Consider the following 19875-nt stretch of genomic DNA (forward strand, 5'->3'; position numbering starts at 1 on the left):
GCTTTAGAAATGTAAACTAATCTTTCTTTAATAACCATCCCTCTGAACAATACTGAAGGGCAATTACACAGGCTCACCTGTCACATTACTGACCCTGTGTGCAGACTACATGGCATGCCTGGGGGAAATGGGGGGTCAGGGAAAAGAGGTGGAGATCTCTTTACCTGAAGCCATACTCTAAATATGATCTTTAAAAAACGTTCTCGGGGTGCCTGGGTGGCTCAGTCAGTTGAGCGTCCGACTTCGGCTCAGGTCATGATCTCACGGTTCATGGGTTTGAGCCCCACATCAGGCACTGTGCTGACAGCCCAGAGCCTGGATCCTGCTCTGGATTCTGTATCTCCCCCTCTCTCTACCCCTCCCATGCTCATGCTCTGTCTCTCTCTGTCTGTCAATAATAAATAAACATTAAAAAGAAAACATTTAAAAAATGTTCTCTTTCCATTTCACGTTTGTGCTGGGATCTCTTGTTCTGGGGTCAAATCAGTTTTATCTGAGAGTCTGTGTTACACAGACTATGTAAGTTATTATTGACCATTTTGCACCCCTCCCCCCAAAGACTTCTCATGATCTGAACATTGGAGAAAAGTATTTCCAGATTATATTGAAAAATACAAAATGCCTTCTTTTATTTATTTATTTTTTTTAGCCATATGACCTTTTAATTATTTTTTTTTCCAATATATGAAATTTATTGTCAAATTGGTTTCCATACAACACCCAGTGCTCATCCCAAAAGGTGCCCTCCTCAATACCCATCACCCACCCCCCATCACCCCTCAGTTTGTTCTCAGTTGTTAAGAGTCTCTTATGCTTTGGCTCTCTCCCACTCTACCCTCTTTTTTTTTTTTTCCTTCCCCTCCCCCATGGGTTTCTGTTAAGTTTCTCAGGATCCACATAAGAGTGAAAACATATGATATCTGTCTTTCTCTGTATGGCTTATTTCACTTAGCATCACACTCTCCAGTTCCATCCATGTTGCTACAAAGGGCCATATTTCATTCTTTCTCATTGCCACGTAGTACTCCATTGTGTATATAAACCACAATTTCTTTATCCATTCATCAGTTGATGGACATTTAGGCTCTTTCCATAATTTGGCTATTGTTGAGAGTGCTGCTATAAACATTGGGGTACAAGTGCCCCTATGCATCAGTACTCCTGTATTCCTTGGGTAAATTCCTAGCAGTGCTACTGCTGGGTCATAGGGTAGGTCTATTTTTAATTTTTTGAGGAACCTCCACACTGTTTTCCAGAGTGGCTGCACCAATTTGCATAAAATGCCTTCTTTTAAAAACTATTTCTGTTGGAGTAGATTTAGAAAATGTCATTCTGCAAACATTGGAGAACACCTAACTGGAATATTAATAAGAACATTCTTTGGTGTTCCTTTAACTGACAGAGGACTTACACATAATCCTTCCACCTGAGATATTAGTGAGAGAAAGAGTACAGAGTGTTGGTTTCTACAGATAACCATTCACTTCACTTTGCTACCTTGACAGACTTTGCAACAGAACTAAGAAGCAGAGAATTCAGTAATTTGAGATCTTTTCTCTGAAGAGAGTAAATATAGATTGAACTTTGTATTACGGGAGCTACTGATGCAACGATTTAGGACAAACCCTCTCTCATTCCCTATTAAATGGCAGCAAAAAGAAAATTTGGGGGGGATATTGCAACATCTTTGAGGGGCTTTGATTTGCAGTGTGAAGTTGGGAGAACACACTAACCTGGGCAAGGGGAAGCTTGATGCTCTGGGGAAGTTACTTTACTTTTTTCTACCTAAGTATGTAGTGCAACAGGGCACTTTCAGTGTCCTTCATACAGTGCTTCCTTTTTGAATTTGCTCCAGATCTCTTGTCTTATCACCAAAACTTTTAAGCTAATCAACTCCTTAAACAAGTTTTAGCAAAGTAATAAAATAGTCCAAGGGGGAAAACTCCCCAAACAGTGTGCCTGCTTTAATGAAAACATTTTGGCATTTCAATGATAAAAATGTGCTAATCATATCCTTTTATTAGTTAAAAAGTGCTTTAGGGTTTTCATATTCTTGTAGACAAGAGGGAAAATAGCCAAATGTTGTCATTTTTGAGAACAAGTAAAGAAGCATGGATCACTCAATAATTCTAAAACAAATGCCACATTGTTTAATGTATGTGGGGAACTAGATAATGGAAGAATTAATTACTTGGCAAAACACTTAATGCAATGCAGTAAGAGAGGGAAATGGCCTTAGGAAAGGGTCATGTCAGTAATATTGTGGGGCAAGGGGTCATGCTGTCTATTTTTGTACAGTGTATCAGAAAATTTACAAGCAAACTGAGTTTTTAATTTCTGTCCCTCTCTCACGTCCTACTATAAGTCTCCTCAAATGTCTCACAATCTTGGTGTCAAATAAATGCAGTCTCAGTTGACTTGGGGGGGGGGCTGTTATTAAATGATTTTTCCATAGAGAGTTCACACACAGCCTCCAGGCCTGGGGTTTACATTATCAAAATGTTTACTTGCTCCATTTGAGCATGAGCGAGTTTAACCAGTTTGAAACAGTTTTGCAGTTGGTTTGGGGTGTCCTTTTTATTCCGATGGATTAAAAGCAATGTGTGTGTGTGTGTGTGTGTGTGTGTGTGTGTGTGTGTAATTTAGTACTTGAATTCTTTCTACTTCTGGACACTATGTCATTATTGTTATGGACTAAACATTGTGGTAGATAAATGTATAAATAAATTAAGTATTAACAATGAATTTAGAATTATATAGGGAGCTTTAGGGTGTAAATAAGGATGTTGCAGACAGACACCTTGTAGAGAATGGATCCCATTTTCCAGTTCCAGTTTAGATTGGCTTGGATTGTGTTCCTAATGAAAACAAACGTCTGAGCCTTGTTAAGCTTGTGTTTAGATTCTGACCCTAGGTTTTGCCTACTTTTCTTGGTGACAGCTCTGCTATAGTCCCTAACATTCGATTTTAGCCCATCATTAGCAATAGTGTGAGCTGGTTATCTCAGCGCTGGGGCAACGTGCTGAGACTCCTGAGATCAGCAAATTTATAAACATTTACACAAACATTTCGGATTTCCGACCTGATGTGCCTACCTCATCCTCTTTTCCCAGTTTCCCACAAATGTAAGTCTGTCCTCTGCTGGCAAAACAAATCTTATGAGAGCAAGATTTGGTTGCTTTGCTAGGCTTTGAGAAACTTTACAGAGAATAAAAGTTTAATCAGTTTTGTCCAATGAATGGAGAGAAATTCCGGTAATGGAAATGGCAGGTTTCTATAGTTACACATTATGTTTTCTATGTTTAACAAAAGGAGAGCTCTTAAGCAGGAAGGAATATAAATGGTTTTTATTAATATTCATATAATATTACTTCCCACTCACAATAAAACACATTAAAATGCAATCAACTAGTTAGCAAATGAATGCATCTAATGTTAATTCTCCAATCATATTGTTCATATTGGGTTCTCCACTCCAATGTTTCTTTCTTTGCTTGGAGATGTGAAAAAAAAAAGCCTCTGTTCAACATTGTGTTGGTGTGCCATTTTCACAGCCTAATACCTTATGGAACATTAGTTCCCGTAAATTATAATTAAATAGTTTTCAAGCTGCCTCTGCAGTGTTATCGTCTATAATTAATATGCAACATAACTTTGGATGAGTAGGATAGTAAATAAGTTTTAATACCCAAACTAGTTTAAAATTGGGGCAAAACTTTCTGTATGTCCCTAAAATCTTAGGTCTTCAGTCACTGGAGGGCTTTGTAAACAATACCGTTATCAACAAATTAGACTCGTTTAGTCTAGAAGGACAGTTCTCAGAGGCAATTTTGACCCCTTTTCCCCGAGTATATGTGACAATTCTAGAGACATTTTTGGTTGTCATAACTTGGTGCTGCTATCAGTACCTACTGACTAGAGGCCAGGGACACCTGCTAAACAACCTTCAGATGCACCATCCATCCTCACCCCCAACAAAGATTGTTCAGTCCAAAGGGTCAACAGGACCATAACTGAGAAATCTTCATTTAGGACAGTGTCTCTTCATTTTGTGATACATTGTGCAACTGAGATATGTTAAATGACTTGAATTACTAAGGAGTCCTAGAAGTTAATGCTTTGATTTTGGAGTCAAATAAGATACTGTTGATAGTATATGAATTTTCATTTAGTGTCTTTTTTAGGGAGAAAAATGTAGAACAAAGATGCAAAAAGAAAAAAAAATCATAGTAAGATTTTTTAGACATTGAGTGATAAAACTTATTTTTTCTTTTTAAAAAAAATTTTTTTTAACGTTTGTTTATTTTTGAGACAGAGGGAGACAGAGCATGAACGGGGGAGGGCCAGAGAGAGAGGGAGACACAGAATCCCAAGCAGGCTCCAGGCTCTGAGCTGTCAGCACAGAGCCCGAAGCGGGGCTGGAACTCACAGAGCGCGAGATCATGACCTGAGCCGAAGTTGGATGCTTAACCGACTGAGCCACCCAGGTGCCCCTAAAACTTATTTTCAAGTGTAAATTTTCCCAAGGTTCTTTGGGTCAGCTTGAGTAGATATCTAAGGAGAAGAAAATGTCAGACAACTTTTCAAGGTTCTGTTAAAGAGATATAATGGAGAGAAAATGTGTTACAACACTGTTTCTTGGAATAGGAATAGTCAAGACTGAAAAAGTTATTTGATTAAATCTTATTCATCTTCAGAGTATTACAGATTTCTCCTCCTTCCCCAGATAAAATTAATGGATTTTTTTAAACCCCCAGAGCTCTTAAAAAGCAAAGTATTTTAAAATTGTTCTACTTAACCATATCAGTATGTACTTTTAAATTTTTTTAAATTGTGCTTTTAAACAACCCCTGTGAAGTCTGAGAGAAATGCTACTAGATACAGAATATTAAAACTCAACTCACAAACGAAACTAATTCAGTAGAATATATGCTGCATGGAGACAGGGACCTGGGCTGTCATGAAATTAGCTCTGGATCCAACACCTGGAAGAATCCATTGTACAACATTCAGGAAATATTAGTGAAATCCAGACACACAGACCAGTTTTCCTGGACTGTGGGCTCTCCGATAAATGGGCCTGTGTTGAGGCAAGTGAAACATTCATTCAGAAGAGGCTACTTCGAATAAGAAGTAGCATTAAAGAGTCTACAAATTTTGCTAAATATTCAAAAAGCCTAGAATAAGCAAGTCTAGAATAGTGACTTTTCCGAGCCCCCAATTTAAGTGCACGTGGGTCATATTGCTGTTGAGACCACCTTCTCTTGCTTTCTTAACCCGGAAATGTTGTATGGGTTATAGGCTATAGACATTAGCGCAATGACAGTGAACTGCATGGCTTATACTACCTTTGCCATAACACTCCCCATCCTGTGTACATAGAGTGATGACTGCTGCCAAAACGAAGTCTCACCCAAACTAGAAATTCTCCAGTTTCTTCAAGGGTATTTTATGCATTTTAAAATGTATTCCTTTGACTCTTCAAAACATTTATTTATGTCTTTACTTTTGAAGTGCGTTTAACTAATTTTATTTTTCCACTTGCATAAATTGTGATTCAAAGTAAACTAGGAACAGTTAGAACTTACTTGAAGATACTTTACCTAAAATGAGTTGAATGGACAATATTTTTACTCCCAAAGTTAGAGCTTCAGCCTGTGTGTTGATGTCTCCCACTTCATAAATCCAGCCCAACCTCTCCAGCAGCTCTGATTCTACATCTCTAACTTATTACTGGAAAACTCTGTTTGGGACTCCATTGGACTCCGGCTACATTTGCTTTAAAGTAAACTCGCTGTTTTCTCCTCTCCCAAACCTGATTTTCTGCATTTATTTTTCACCTAAGCAAATTTATTTTCCTAGCTTCTTTCAATGAAAAAGCCCCAAATCATAATTCAGTATTTGCCCACTATTCAATCTTGTTTCTCAGCAAATTACAATTTTGGTCATTAATTTAAATAGATTAATTTTTTCATAACTCATGCTTATGTTCTATTGTTGATTACTCATGTTGCATGGTTAACAATTTGGCATTTAAAATAAAATTAGGAAAGGGTGCCTGGTTGGCTCAGTCATTTAAATGTCCACCTTTGGCTCAGGTCGTGATCTCACGGTTTGTGGGTTTGAGCCCCGTGCCAGTCTCTGTGCTGACAGCTCAGAGCCTGGAGTCTGCTTCAGATTCTGTCTCCCTCTGTCTCTGCCCCTCCCCCACTCGTGCTTTGTCTCTCTGAAAATTAAACATTAAAAATTTTTTTAAATAAAATAAAACTAGGAAAACATTGATTATCAGTAAAAAGATCCCTTGAATCTTCATGATTGGTCTATGAATCTTTATTTGCTGATATGAGGAAGGTTATATGAAAGTTAAAATTCTGTGAAGCTATTTTCAATTGAAAATCAATGATGACAAAACATGCAATAGTAATACTTGACATTGATCCAGGATAGTTTCTCATTAATTTTTGAAGTACAATACACTCTGAGAATTATGGAGAAAAAATTAGTTTAATCCACTTTACAGATTTGGAAAAGCAGATCTGTAAAGACTGTGCTTTACTAAATTCATATAATGCCTTGAGAGGAAGAACTGGGATTCAGTTCATTTTTATAGATTTCTAATTCAGTATTTCTTTTACTAAATCCTGTTGTTTCCTGTCTTTGAAAAATTGTAATTAGTAGGAATTTAGGATTAATTAAAAAAATTAGTTCTTTGAATGTACCTTGCTCCTTCATATCTCAAAGCATGTGACATTTTCATGTTTGGAATGTTTTGTTTTCTCCCAACCTCATTTTCCTTTAGCTAATTGACTGCCTTCATTCTCAGATCCCAATTGCAGCATCTTTTCTTCAGGGAAGGCTTCACTTACATTCTGTATTAATTCAGTTGCTATATATATATATATGTATTTTTTTTTTCAAAACATGTCCCAGTGTTCTCTTTTTCTTTTAGGTTGTGTGTGTGATTATTTGCTTAATGACTTTGTTCCCCGCCCCCCCCCCCCCCCCCAACTCTCCTCTGAGCAGTATAAGGGCAGGGCTTGAGTTGATTTTGTTTATCACTGTATCTGCAGGGGAAAGGATGATTGGTATGTAATAAAATATATTAAATTCCTAAAGGAATATGATAATTGAATAAAGTAAGGGGATGTACTAAAGGAAATTGTATTTAAATTGTAGAAGAGAAAAAAATAAAAATAAAGAAGTGAAAAACACAAAGAGTATTTGTTACGGGTGGAATTAGCTCCTAGAAGTCCTGAGACTAAAGAGGAATTTCATAAACCAAAATTTTTTAAACCTAGAGGTGGTTCTAAAAACTGTTTTCTGTTATTTACTTATATTACTCAATAACAATAGATGTTAGAGTATGCTTATCATAAGTTCTATGATTGTGTACTTGCCTAAGGATTGTGATCACTAATTGCTAAATTAATGGGTGTCTCTGGGCTGCAGGGCACTAAATGAGGCATTTTATGGAAACTAGAGAAGACACTGTTCTTATCATTAAGTTGCTCTCTGTGACTGTATTTTATGGTTGAAATATTTTATTAAACATCTGTTTCTCTGGGAGTGGACACCATCTGCTAGAAAAGAGGGGAGCAGAGAGGGTCAAGAATGGATTTTTAAAAAGTGTTGATGAACTGTATTTACCACTACTATGTAGTTTCTGTGTTTAATGTTTGGTTTCTATCAGTGCAATTCTCTTCAAGAAATTTAATTTCATTTCCCAGTTGACCTGAGTGGAATTTTTCAACAAGTGTTTATTGTGTGTTTTATTCTGTGCCAGGCACTGTACTAGGTCATGGTGATAGACAGATAAAAGACACATCCCTTGCCTTCAGGGATCTTACAGACTACAAGAGACAGAAGAATGCACCATGGCTGTGTCATAGTGTTTGAGACATGGGTGTGTGTGGATATTATTAGGGCACAGATAAGAGGCCTGGGCCCACAGTGATTCTAGTTAGGCTTCCTGAAGGAAGTTTATCCTGAAGGAACTTCCTGAAGGAAGTTTATTCTTGAATAAACAGCAGGAGGTTACCACATGAAGAAGAAGGATATCAGAAGGACCAGTTTAGAAAGAGGGAAAGTATAGGCAAAGGGACAGAAGAATGAAAGATTTATCCACGTCTGTGGAGGGGAGTGCGGAAATGTCATTTTAGAGGTAGCAGGGACCTTACAAAGCATCCTGAATATCTTGGTAGGGTGCTTGAATTTCATTCTGGAGGTGGTGAGAATCCTTTTAGGAATTTTAAGGAGAGGGTGGAGGAAAGATCTGTCATAACACTTCATGACTGATTAGGTAGTTTGATAAGATTCAGGAAGGAATATAGAATAATTCTTTCGATTCTGATTTGGGCCAGATAGAGAATACTACAGGAGAAGTGAGTCTGACAGGTAGGTAATTAGTTGGCTTTTCTCATTAAATTAAATCTGTAGCATATTCAAGTGGCATTGTGAAATAAGTAGTTGGATTAAAGGATTTGGATACCAGAAGAGTATTTGGGGCAACAAACAGACAGGTATTTACAAGTAGATTATTATATAGGTGGTAGTTGCAAACAGGTGTGGATGAGATGTTCTTAGAAAGCATACACAGGGAGAAGAGAAATTGTGTTGTAAATATTTTGGTTTAGCATACATTCATCTTACTCCCTAAAGAGTACTCCATGTTTCCTTTGGGTTGTTACTTCTGTCTAACTTTTACTGCAAGTGGTTGGGGCTGATCCCGTGTCCAGCTCTAGGGGTAGCTATGTAACTAGGAATAAGTCATCTGGCTTAATCCATTCTTTTGGCCTCAGTGTTTGGTTCACTAGTGGGAATGTGACTGAAATAGGCTATTAGCAGCCAGAAACAGGACTTATGTTGGAACTATTGTAGGGAGGAAATCTCTCTTTTCTTCTGGACTTGAATTTGGAGGATGTTAGCTAGGAACTATTGGAGGCCACCTGAATAGCCTGAGTGTAAAACCAACAAACACCAAAGAAGCCAGAGCCAAGAGATGGAGAGAAATAGTCATGACAAAAATATTCCCATCTAGCTCTGCTTAAAAAGTTTTTAATACTGCTCCATTAGAAAAACAACAAAAGCAACAACAACAACAAAAAAAACAAAAACTGCAGCATTGTTAATGTGAGTTGCAAGATGGTGCATGAGCTTCCCCTAGCTGTCTCTTCAGCCTCATCTTTCCCTCATTCCCTCGGAATGTACCATGTTCCTTTCCATATAGGACCTTTGTGTATGCTGTTTCTGTCTTTAGAGGTTTACCTTTTGCTCATTGTCTAGTAAATATTGACTATTTCTGGGAACTGAGAACCACCGCCTTAGGAAAGAAAGCCTTTCCTGGTCACCACATGCCCAGTTGAGGTTATGTTGCTTTGTTATAGATCAGGAGTTGGTAAACGTTTTTCTGTAAAAGGCCAGATGGTAAGTATTTTAGGCTCTACATGCCATGTGGTCTCTATCATAACTGCTCAACTCTGTTGCTGTGAAAGCAGCCATAGACAATATCTAAATGAAGAGATATGGCTGTGTTTCAATAAAACTTCACTTACACATACAGTCAGTGGGCCATATTTAGCTCACAGGCAATAGTTGCTGGAGTCCGTTTATAGACCTTTATTTCCTTCAGAGCTCTAATCTGAGTTTGTAATCATATATTCATGGTAATTATTTGATTAATGTTTGTGTCTACCACCAGATACTCAGCTCCGTGACATCAGGACCATGTGTTTTTGCTCATCACCATATTTCCAGTGTCTAGCATAGTGTCTGGTACACAGCAGAGTTTTATGAATGTTGTAGTTATATGTTTACAACATAAATAGAGAAGGAGCCCATAAAGAAGATTGAGAACAAATGAGCTGAGAAGTAGTTGTAACATAAGGATGAAATGGAATCCTGACATTTTTAAAGAGAAAGTTTAGAGAAGGAGTGTTTAGTTAACAGCACCAAATGCTAGTCAACTGAACAAGAATGGAAAAATTCCCATTTGGCAACTGAAGAGGTATGGATTGGCTTGGAGAGAATGGCTGCATCAGAGTAGAGGGGGTTAGCAGTTGGGGGTGGTGAGTAGTAGGTAGGAGCGGTCAGAAATTAGATTACTTTTGAAGAAAAGGTGGGGAATGTGGACAACTATTATACGAGGTAGCGGGAGTTATAGCTAGAGGGGATAATAGGAAGTTACTTATATTAAAACAAAGTTTCTAGAATAAAACAGAAGACAGTACCTTCTTGACATTGCAGTATACAAAAATGTCTTGAGTAGAACACACACAAAAAACCCCCCACTAATCATGAAGGAAAAACATGAGAAATTGGACTCCGTTAAAATGAAGCACTTCTGTTAAATAGGACACTATTTAAAGTACTTAAAGGCAAGCCACAAGGTGGAAGATATTCTATATATGTATAATATATATAATATATAATATAGATATTCTATATATGTATAATATAGTATATTAGCTATATATGTATATATTTACATATTTTATCATAAATTATATAAACATATATGAGAATTTATATGTAAAGTATAATTATATGTTATATTTATAGATATGTGTACATATTATATACATGTATATTACATTTATAAGAGATAGAAGGAGAGAGAGAGGGAGAGAGCAGGAGGTAGAGATGGGAGGGGGAGAATAACATAACCATAGCATTATAAAGAGAAACTGGAAACACCCCATATAGAAACATGGGCAAAACACTTGAACAGATCCCTCACATATAAATGGTCAATAAACATGGGAAAAGGTGGTCAGTGTCATTTCTCTTCAGATAAATGTAAATTAAAACCACATTAGATATCTCTTCACCTATGCCAGAATGATTATCACCACCCCCACAAAATTGAAAATACCAAGTTTTGGATAGGATGTAGAACACCTGAAACTCTCATATATTGCTGCTGGGAGAGTAAATAGATCCATCTACTTTAGAGAACTGTTTGAAAATATCTGATAATGCTGAATATATTCTGTGATATAGAAATGCCATACTCTGTTGGGTATATATACCCAACAGAAATGTATATATATTTTCATCTAAGAATGTTCATGGTAGTCCTATTTTACAATCCATATTTAATAACAGATGTACATTGGAAACAAATCAAATCTCTATCAACCATGGAATAAATTGTAGTTTATTCATACAATAGGATACTCTATGGTAATGAGAATGAATGGACAAAACCACATGCATGCAACAACATGGGTATATTTTACAAACAGTACTGATCCAAGAAGCCAGATATAAGAAAGAATATATGGAAAATTATATTCAGAGAAAATTTTCAAACAGAAAAAATTAACCAGTGGTTTTAGAAGTCAGAATAGTGGTTACCTTTGGCGGAGGGAATGCCTGGCGGGGGGACTATGGAGACTTCTAGGGTGCAGGTAACATCCTACTTGTTGATTTAGGTGGCATTTACCCAGGAAAACTTCTCTCTTATGGTTTGTGCACTTTTCTCTATGTATATCTTCTTTAACTAAACATTTTTCTTTTCTTTTTTTTTTTTTATAGAGAGAAGAGGGAGAGGGAGAGAGAATCCTAAACAGGCTCCAAGCCCAGTGTGGAGCCTGACACAGGGCTTGATCTCATGAATGAGATCATGACCTGAGCTGAAATCAAGAGGCAGATGCTTAACTGACTGAGCCACCCAGGTGCTGCCCTAAATAAGTTTATTAAACAAATGAAAACTTTTGAGTTGTTTGCCCCCATTTGTATATTAAGTGGAAAGGAGTGGTAGAAGGGAAAAAGAGGAGGAGTTTGATGGGATGCTGCCCTGAAGAAGTGAGTGGGAAGAGGTCAGGGCACAGGTGAGAAGGACAACCTACCTCCCCAAGGATGGAAGGGAAGGTGATACGCATTTTTACAAAAGGCTGGAGGATGTTTTCAATCAGGAAGGAAAGTCTCACCTTTTCTTAAAGTCTTTCAAATCCTAAACTTTCCTTATTTATGTCTCTCCATCCCTCCCCCACCATTTTGGGTAGTTCAAATTTGTGTGAGGATTGCAAAAAATTGCCTTGATTTGGAATTCTTAGAAGTGTTGAGGCTGGTTTTGAAAGGGTCTTCTTGGGGCGCCCGGGTGGCTCAGTTGGTTAAGTGTCTAACTTCAGCTCAGGTCATGATCTCACAGCTCATGGGTTTGAGCCCCACATTGGGCTCTGTACAGACAGCTCAGAGCCTGGAGCTGCTTCAGGTTCTGTGTCTGTCTCTTTCTGTCTCTGCCCCTCCCCTGCTTGCACTCTGTCTCTCTCAAAAATAAACATTTTGAAAATGTCTCCTTAAGGTTTTCTTCTCGGTTAGGCTACTCTTATGTTGATTAGTAACTAAGACAGATTATGTTTTTTCTTTTTTCTCTGTGCATGTGAGAATAAAGATTTGATTGGGACCTCTGCTATAGACACTTACAATAGAATTAAGTACAGAATAAAAATATCCTCTGCATGGAATTAAAAGATAATAAGGCCCTAATGCATACTAAAAGCAATTTATTATGTTCTAACAACTTGATTATCTCCTTTGGAGAGAGTGAGCATTCCTGCCTACTTCATTCCCATCACTGCCCAGACTTGCCTGGAATGAGTTTCCACCTCACGGTCTCAACTGACTTATCCTCAAAATTGCTTCAGTTTTCCATTGAACTGAAGTTATAGGGGCTTTATCTTTCAGGACTGGTCCAAATTAGGCTTTCTTTCAATGACTGTACTATATGGTGTACAGAAAATTAAAGGACAAATTTGCAGAGGAAATGAAGGTAACTCCTTGGGAATTGGAGCTCTATAAGCATTGAGATTTCTGAAAATTTTTTGATTGGCATAGTAGTTCTGCATTGGACCATCTTGGCATTGTAATCTTTTCTTTAAGGGCTTTGTAGATAATCTTACTTTCTGATCGGTTCTCTCTTGACTAGTGGAGAGTAGGTTGTGCATGTGGTTTCACAGAGCCTTCGAGATAAAGTCACTGAGATTAAATTGTGGGAAGAAAAAGTAGTATCTTAACATATCCTGTTTGCCCTGGCTCCTAGATTTGTTCAGTAATGACACAAATCATCTTTATATTACTTTTTTCTCTCATCAAGGGAACCTAAATTTTTCTTTTCTCCTTTGTAAAAAAACATGTTGTAACCAGACCTACCTAGCCACATGTACACGAAACAAATTCTGTCCAACTTTTGAGATCCAATTTAAGTTTCATATGTATGTGAATGTTTTCAACATTACTGCAATCCTTAACTACCTTCTTTGTGAACATATAAAATGCACATAGTCCCTACCATGCAATTCATTGTTTAGCAATGTAACTGGTTTATTGCAGGTACCTGTCTGATATTTCCAACTAGATGAAATTTCTCTGAAGATAAGAACTGTACCCACTGCTTCTAATTTGTGAACAGGTGTTCAGTAAATGATTTCTATTTTGTATGACATCTTAAAAATAAGTACAAGAACCTATTATTAAGAAACAAACATCCCAAGTCAATTTCATAAAGTTTCAGAATTAGATATTTTTACAATAAGTCATTCCTTATTTGGAGTCCATAAGAAAAAAGGGAGGATAAACCAGAGATGAAATGCAAACTTCAATTTCAGTCAGGATGATGAAATAGAGAGTAGAGAGAATTAGGAGGAGCTTGGCCGTTTAGGTATGGAAATAATTTTTTCCTCTGTTATTTGGAACATAGCCACACACATCTGTTTATGTGCCAGGATTTGGGTTTGCACCTTTGGTGTGATGGAACTAATTTTACTAAAAATAACTTGACCCAATGATTTTATAGCTTTAAAACCAAGGATTACTTTCATGGAGTTTTAGCCATTTCCTTTTTTTCCTTCTCTTTTCTGTTTTCACAATGTTAGGACTGAGGAAACAATGGCAACTAACCATCAGTGGAAGCTGTTTGTTATAATGACAAGTCATGGTTGCCATGAAGAAAATAATAAGGCGTGGCACACAAAACGTCAACAGCAAAGTACAGATTCTTTTCAGCTTTTCTAGGCACCCGGTTTCATTTTTTTTTTTTTAATTTGTACTTTAGTGTGTATACAACTTGATTTTTACTTTTATTTTTTGTTTTGATTTTCTTAATGAGAACCTATGGATGGTTCAGGGTGCACTTAGTAAAATACACATATTTGATAATTACTGGTGGGATCAATCAGTTCCATGACCACAGAATGCAACTATTATCCCAACCTGCCCTCACAGAGATGTCAGACCAGGGCTGCAAGAAGTGTCAGAAGGACAGATGGCAGCTGAAGGTCTCCAGGTGGAAGAGAGGAATTGATTCTGGGGTCGTGGAATGTCAGAGAGCCTGTGATGGCAGAGCTTGTCAGCAGCAGGCAGAAGTGACTGTATTATGACTCACCAGGAATACTGAGATATTGTGCCTGGATCCCCAAGCCTCATTCCCCTACAGTTTCTCTCCATCATGTTCTCATTCAATCTTATTCCACACCCCAGTTGGCCAAGAATTTTCTATTTTTAATCACTTCTTATCTTCTTTTCAAAATTCCCTTTTGTCTCTGAGTTTCAATCCCAGCTAGTCCCTTCTCGGCTTTAGCTTTGCCCAGGTTATTAAATATATTTGCGGTGTAGTTGTCACTTTCTTCCCTAATTCCTACAGAACTGGATCTCATTTTCTTGTCATTTCTCAAGGGCCCTGAGAGTCACTATAGAAATTTAAAAATACGATTCATCTTATTTTTACAAAGGGTTTTCTACTTCTTGACCGAATTGTACCTTTGACACTACTTCCTTCAAAATCCAAAGTGCCCTGAAACCACAAAGTAACTCAGTAGACTGAGTGCTGTAGGTTCGGCAGTAGCATTAGTAAGTACTTCCTGCTGTGTGTGTAGAGAGCGGAGAGGGGCTTACAATAAGCCCTGGAGAGAGGTGTAATATGGGTTACATGAGTATAAAGTGGAATTGCATCTGGGAACGTGGCAAGGTTGGAGGACTGAAGGGGTGAAAGGACTTTAGATGCCTAATTCTCTGGCTGTGAGAGAGGGAAGATTAAAATGAAGGAGGGAGGGGGGTTAATGACATTGAGGGGTGGATTGATTTCCTCTCTAGTTTGCCTGTAGATCTGATAAGAGATTATGGTGACAGAATCAAGCAGTCAATCGATCAATCAATCAATCAGCAAGCCTGATTAACAGTGCACAAAGACAGCATAGCTTTAGAAAGTGGCTGCCGTAAGTTTCGGTGCAACTGCCCATGCAGTTATTAAGAGGTTGAGGACAGTTCAATGTCCAGGGGATCAATTGCATCATATTCATTTCTAATAAATAAAACAGTATATTCTCTTTTTGTTTAATTTCACATTTACTGAGCACTTAGAATGGGCTAGGCCTGTGTCATATGCTGAGGATAGTGTAGTGAGAGAAAGGAAGAAAGGGAGAAATGATAATATAAAGAAATAAACAGTGAGGGACCAAGGAAGGAAGAGAGGTAAGACAGAAAGAAGGAGGAAGAGAGAAAGAGAGTAGCTCCTGTCCTCAGGGGATGTAGTCTCTCATGAAATTTGTTGTTACTGTCTTGAACTGTATTAATAAAGTATTCATAAGATAGAATGAAATCACAATACAAGTGAATATTATTGATTGTTCTAACTGGATGGTCCAGAAGGTCTCACTTTTTTTCCAAATTGTGTATGCTGGCCCTGAAATAGCTGAGTGATTGCTTCAGCTAGCTTCTTCATCTTTTGTGTAAAGAACCAGGCATGATACCATTATTTATAAATGGCCCTCATGGTGACAGCGCTAGTGTTTATTCTTTTCAACATTATCAGGCATCTGATGCAGTTTCTCTGCACTACAAATTTTGGTCAGATGGTCAAGTGGATATGAAAAAAACAGTTCAGTGGCATCTATCATTTTCATGTGTTCATGATTTGAGGTAAGCCTGGGACAGAGACAAAGCCCATAGTTAAAGATAAAAAAGATTGCTTGATGATAGTGAAGTTATGCGATGCCAAGTAGGAGCATCTCTGTTTTTCAGAAATTGATAATTAAAACCCACAACTGAGAACAAAAGACTACTCTACGTTTTAATGTAGAGGACCCAACATCCATTGGGCTGACCATGGCCCTACAGGGATGGCTAAAAGGTGCCTTTTCATCAGAGGTGGGTTGTCTCCACCTGGCTCCCCCCAACTCAGTTCATGTTGGAGAAAGACTGGAAGTGAGCTGCTTATGCCCTCTGCGGGGAGTGTGTTCTTCCTGAAGGGAAGCTACCCCTTTCTTCTCTGTCTTGTGGGAGATGAGAGGGTCACTCAACTGGTTGATTTCTCCTATGGCAAGGGAAAGGGCTAAGAGAATCACAGAGTTTGGGCACATCTGCTAGAGCAGAAGTGACATCTAGTATCCTGTGAGATCTCTGCCAAGCAATTAAGCTTGCTGATCTGCTCTGATGATACTGAATCAGGCAAAGAGCTCCGAGGAGAGTTGGCATGGTGGTACAGCTCCTTAAGTTCCAAGTCCTTGGAGTTAGGGGGAATGTACTTAATCTGTGCCACTAGGCTTCAGAGTTGAGTGCTATGGTGGATGTGTGAGATTGGATTGCAAGTTTGCTGGGGATTGCTATAGCATGGAGCAAATGCTTATGTGCAGAATAATGCTACTTGATGCAAGTACTTGGGGGTGCTTAAAAGAAGAAAAGAGGGCCAAGTTTGCCACAGGCAACACAACCTTCTTCCTCCAATAGTATCAAAGATAACCCAAATGAAAGTGTCAGGGACCAGAGACTAGAGATAGTGCTGGTGTATAAGAATGTTCTTACCTGTTATATATTTAAAGAATTTTCTCTAATTGTGAGGTTAAATATTTTAAATGAGCAGAATGGAGTCTTAAAAATGAAAATGGGACTGCTTTAGTACATGCTAAAATTCTTAAAAAAAAGAGAGTAATATGTACTAATGCAATTCACTGTCCAGAAGAAATGGGAACTTAATACAGCATGTTGGTTACAGTTATTGATGAAAATAAAATTTTTATATTTATACCTCATGACTCGATATTGCTCAGTTTCAAGAATTACACTTCTGCTCAGTGAGCCCTGCAGGAGGTGGATAGCCCCAACAACTGGTGATACTTGGAATCTTTCATCCTTAACTATGAGCTTTAATGATGAACTCTGGGAAAATAGGATATGTTTCACTAAGAATTACACACCATCCATACCATCCTGTTACAGTAAAAATACACTAGATAAAACCACGAAGGACAAACATTCTACTTAACAGTGACACATTGAGTTTTCTCTTTGTTACTAGGAATAAGAAAAGATGTCGCTAATCAAAACTTCTTTTCAAGCAGTTTATTGAAGGCATTAGGCAGCAAGAAGAAAAGATACAAAAGATACAAGTATTGAAAAGGAAGATATAAAATTGTCAGTATTCTCAGATGACAATCCCCCCCATCGATACATAAATTGCTACAGTAAGAGATTAGCAAGTTTCCTGAATACCAATTAATGTTAAAAAATGGACTGACTTTGTATATATTAGGAGTATAAAATTAGAGAATGATACCATTTAAATGGTTAAGAATATCAGATAAGAATTCTAGATTCTTATAGAATTATGGTGACTACCTAAATCTGAATTTCTCCATGTATCCTCTAAAAATATTAAGATTAATAATGAGAGAAAAAAATGTATTTATAATTCACACCTACGGATCTCCTAACTAGGAGATAGAGAGTACTTCAAACTTACTTGAACTTGTAAGTGGGAAAACAGATATCTAAAATCATTAGAGTCATCTCTGGACCCCATTCCAGGTGAGAGTCAGGTAGAGACTCTACAGAAATAGGAGAGGGAAACAGGTACTAGCAGGAATGAAACACAGACTACATCACTCCCCTAAACAAAGATTTCCACGCTGAGAATGGAAGTTCTTAGAATCCGTGGGAACTGAGATGTAGGGGAGTATTGACTGCTGAGGAATCAAAAGAAAGAGGCTTGAAAATTTATGCAACCAGAGGCCACCAACTTGAGAAGGCACCAATTCTGGGGGACCAGGAAGCAATTTAGAAAGGAGGGAAGTTTTCTTTGAAGGCTGATTGGTGAAGGGAAATAAAGGAGCAAGAAGATCTAAAATTTAAGTGCATTAAATAAAAGAGTATTAATGAGTCACAAGAAATATCAACCATCCCCAGAAGGTACATCTATTGAAGAAACTCAACTTTTCTATACCAATAGGAGAGCATGACCTTGAACTAAGACACCATTGATCTACTCAACACCTTAACCTCAAACTCTTCCCATGGAGAAACATTTGTTGTTTATGGTTCAGAAAAACCCAAAACATTTAAAATTGAACAGCAAGTGTCAGGAAACATCCACACAAAGCTACTTTAAGAGGGAAATTAGAAGTGAAAAGCAAAGTTTTTCACATGGTAAAAGCATTTGTTACCTCCCTCACCATGAGGAAAACAACTATGCAGCAGAGGACAATTGAAATGTGTCTTTGGATTCATTAAATATCACTAAACAAGTATTTTCACACATGAAAGAGAACTTTGAATCAGAAATTCAAAACAAACTTAGAATGGAAATGAACAGCAACAAAAACAGAAAAGAAAAAAGAGGAACATGTGAAACAAATGTTAATCAAATAAACTTGGGGAAGAAAGAAAAAAATTGAAAAATTATTTCAGAAGTGAAGATGAAGACGAAATTACAGCTTACTCAAGAGAGAATATATGGATGGACTGGAAACATGGAGGAAAGACATGGAAATAGGCAAGAGCAGGAAGACCAAATAAAAATGGTAAATGGATGGGAAAGGATTAGATGTAGAAGGCAAAGAGAATCCAATACTTGTGATTGTAGTCTCTAAGGGAATAAAAGGAAAATAATAGAAGAAAACTAATATTTGAAACTATAAATCAATAAAAAATTATGGAAATTTAAAAATATACTTACATGTACATGTTGGAAGGGACTACTGGGTACCTGGAAAATTGACCATACATTGTCACCTCTGAGACTTATCCTAGTAAAACTATTAGACTTAAGGAAAATTCTTGAAAAATTTCAAGTCATTTACAAAACAGAGAAAATCAGGCTGGCCTTAGAATTTTTGATAGCTATACAGTAGAAAGCAACAGTGGAACAGCATTGTCACAAAACTCAAGGAAAGGAAATAGAATCTAAGGATTTGATATTTATTGAAGTTCTTCAACAATTAATGCTATAGAAAAATAATTCTAAGCATGGAACTTAAAAACCTTTCTGTGGAACCTACTGAAGATATGCTTCATTAAACCAAGAGATGACTGGGGAATAACCCAGTAAAAGGAATGAGATTGAGTATTTAATATACTTACTTGTAGATCTAAGACCAAAACAAAGATGGTGGGGGGTTGGGAGGCACTGTGTGAAGGTTACATGTTCTCAGAAAATTGAAATAATACAAGTCAAACAAAAAGAAGTATAAGTGAGAAAGAGGCAAATAGAATAAGCTCACTAATCACCACGTAAGTAAAAGAGGAATTAAAGCTATAGTAGAATGTTAAGTAAGGGAAAGGAGGCCTAGGAACATGATAAAAGATCTAGGCATAAAGGTCACCATTAGAATTATAACATTTTCTAAATGCAAAAATAAATGCATAAGAGGGCACGGGAAATGCATAAGACAGCATTAAATATAATATAAAAATAAAAATATAATATAAAACACATTATGAGGTAGAGACTAAACATTTCACTTATATCATTAAATAACTGGGCTAAATTCAATTAAAAGGAGTTAAAAGGAAGGGATTTTTATATTAGTTCAGAAAGAGTATCTAAATTTGTGCATGACAGATATGCTGTCTACAGCATGAAATATTGGGCAGCTTTAAGAATAG

The sequence above is a fragment of the Prionailurus viverrinus genome, chromosome A3, assembly GCF_022837055.1.
Source record: "Prionailurus viverrinus isolate Anna chromosome A3, UM_Priviv_1.0, whole genome shotgun sequence".
Classification (NCBI taxonomy): Eukaryota; Metazoa; Chordata; class Mammalia; order Carnivora; family Felidae; genus Prionailurus; species Prionailurus viverrinus.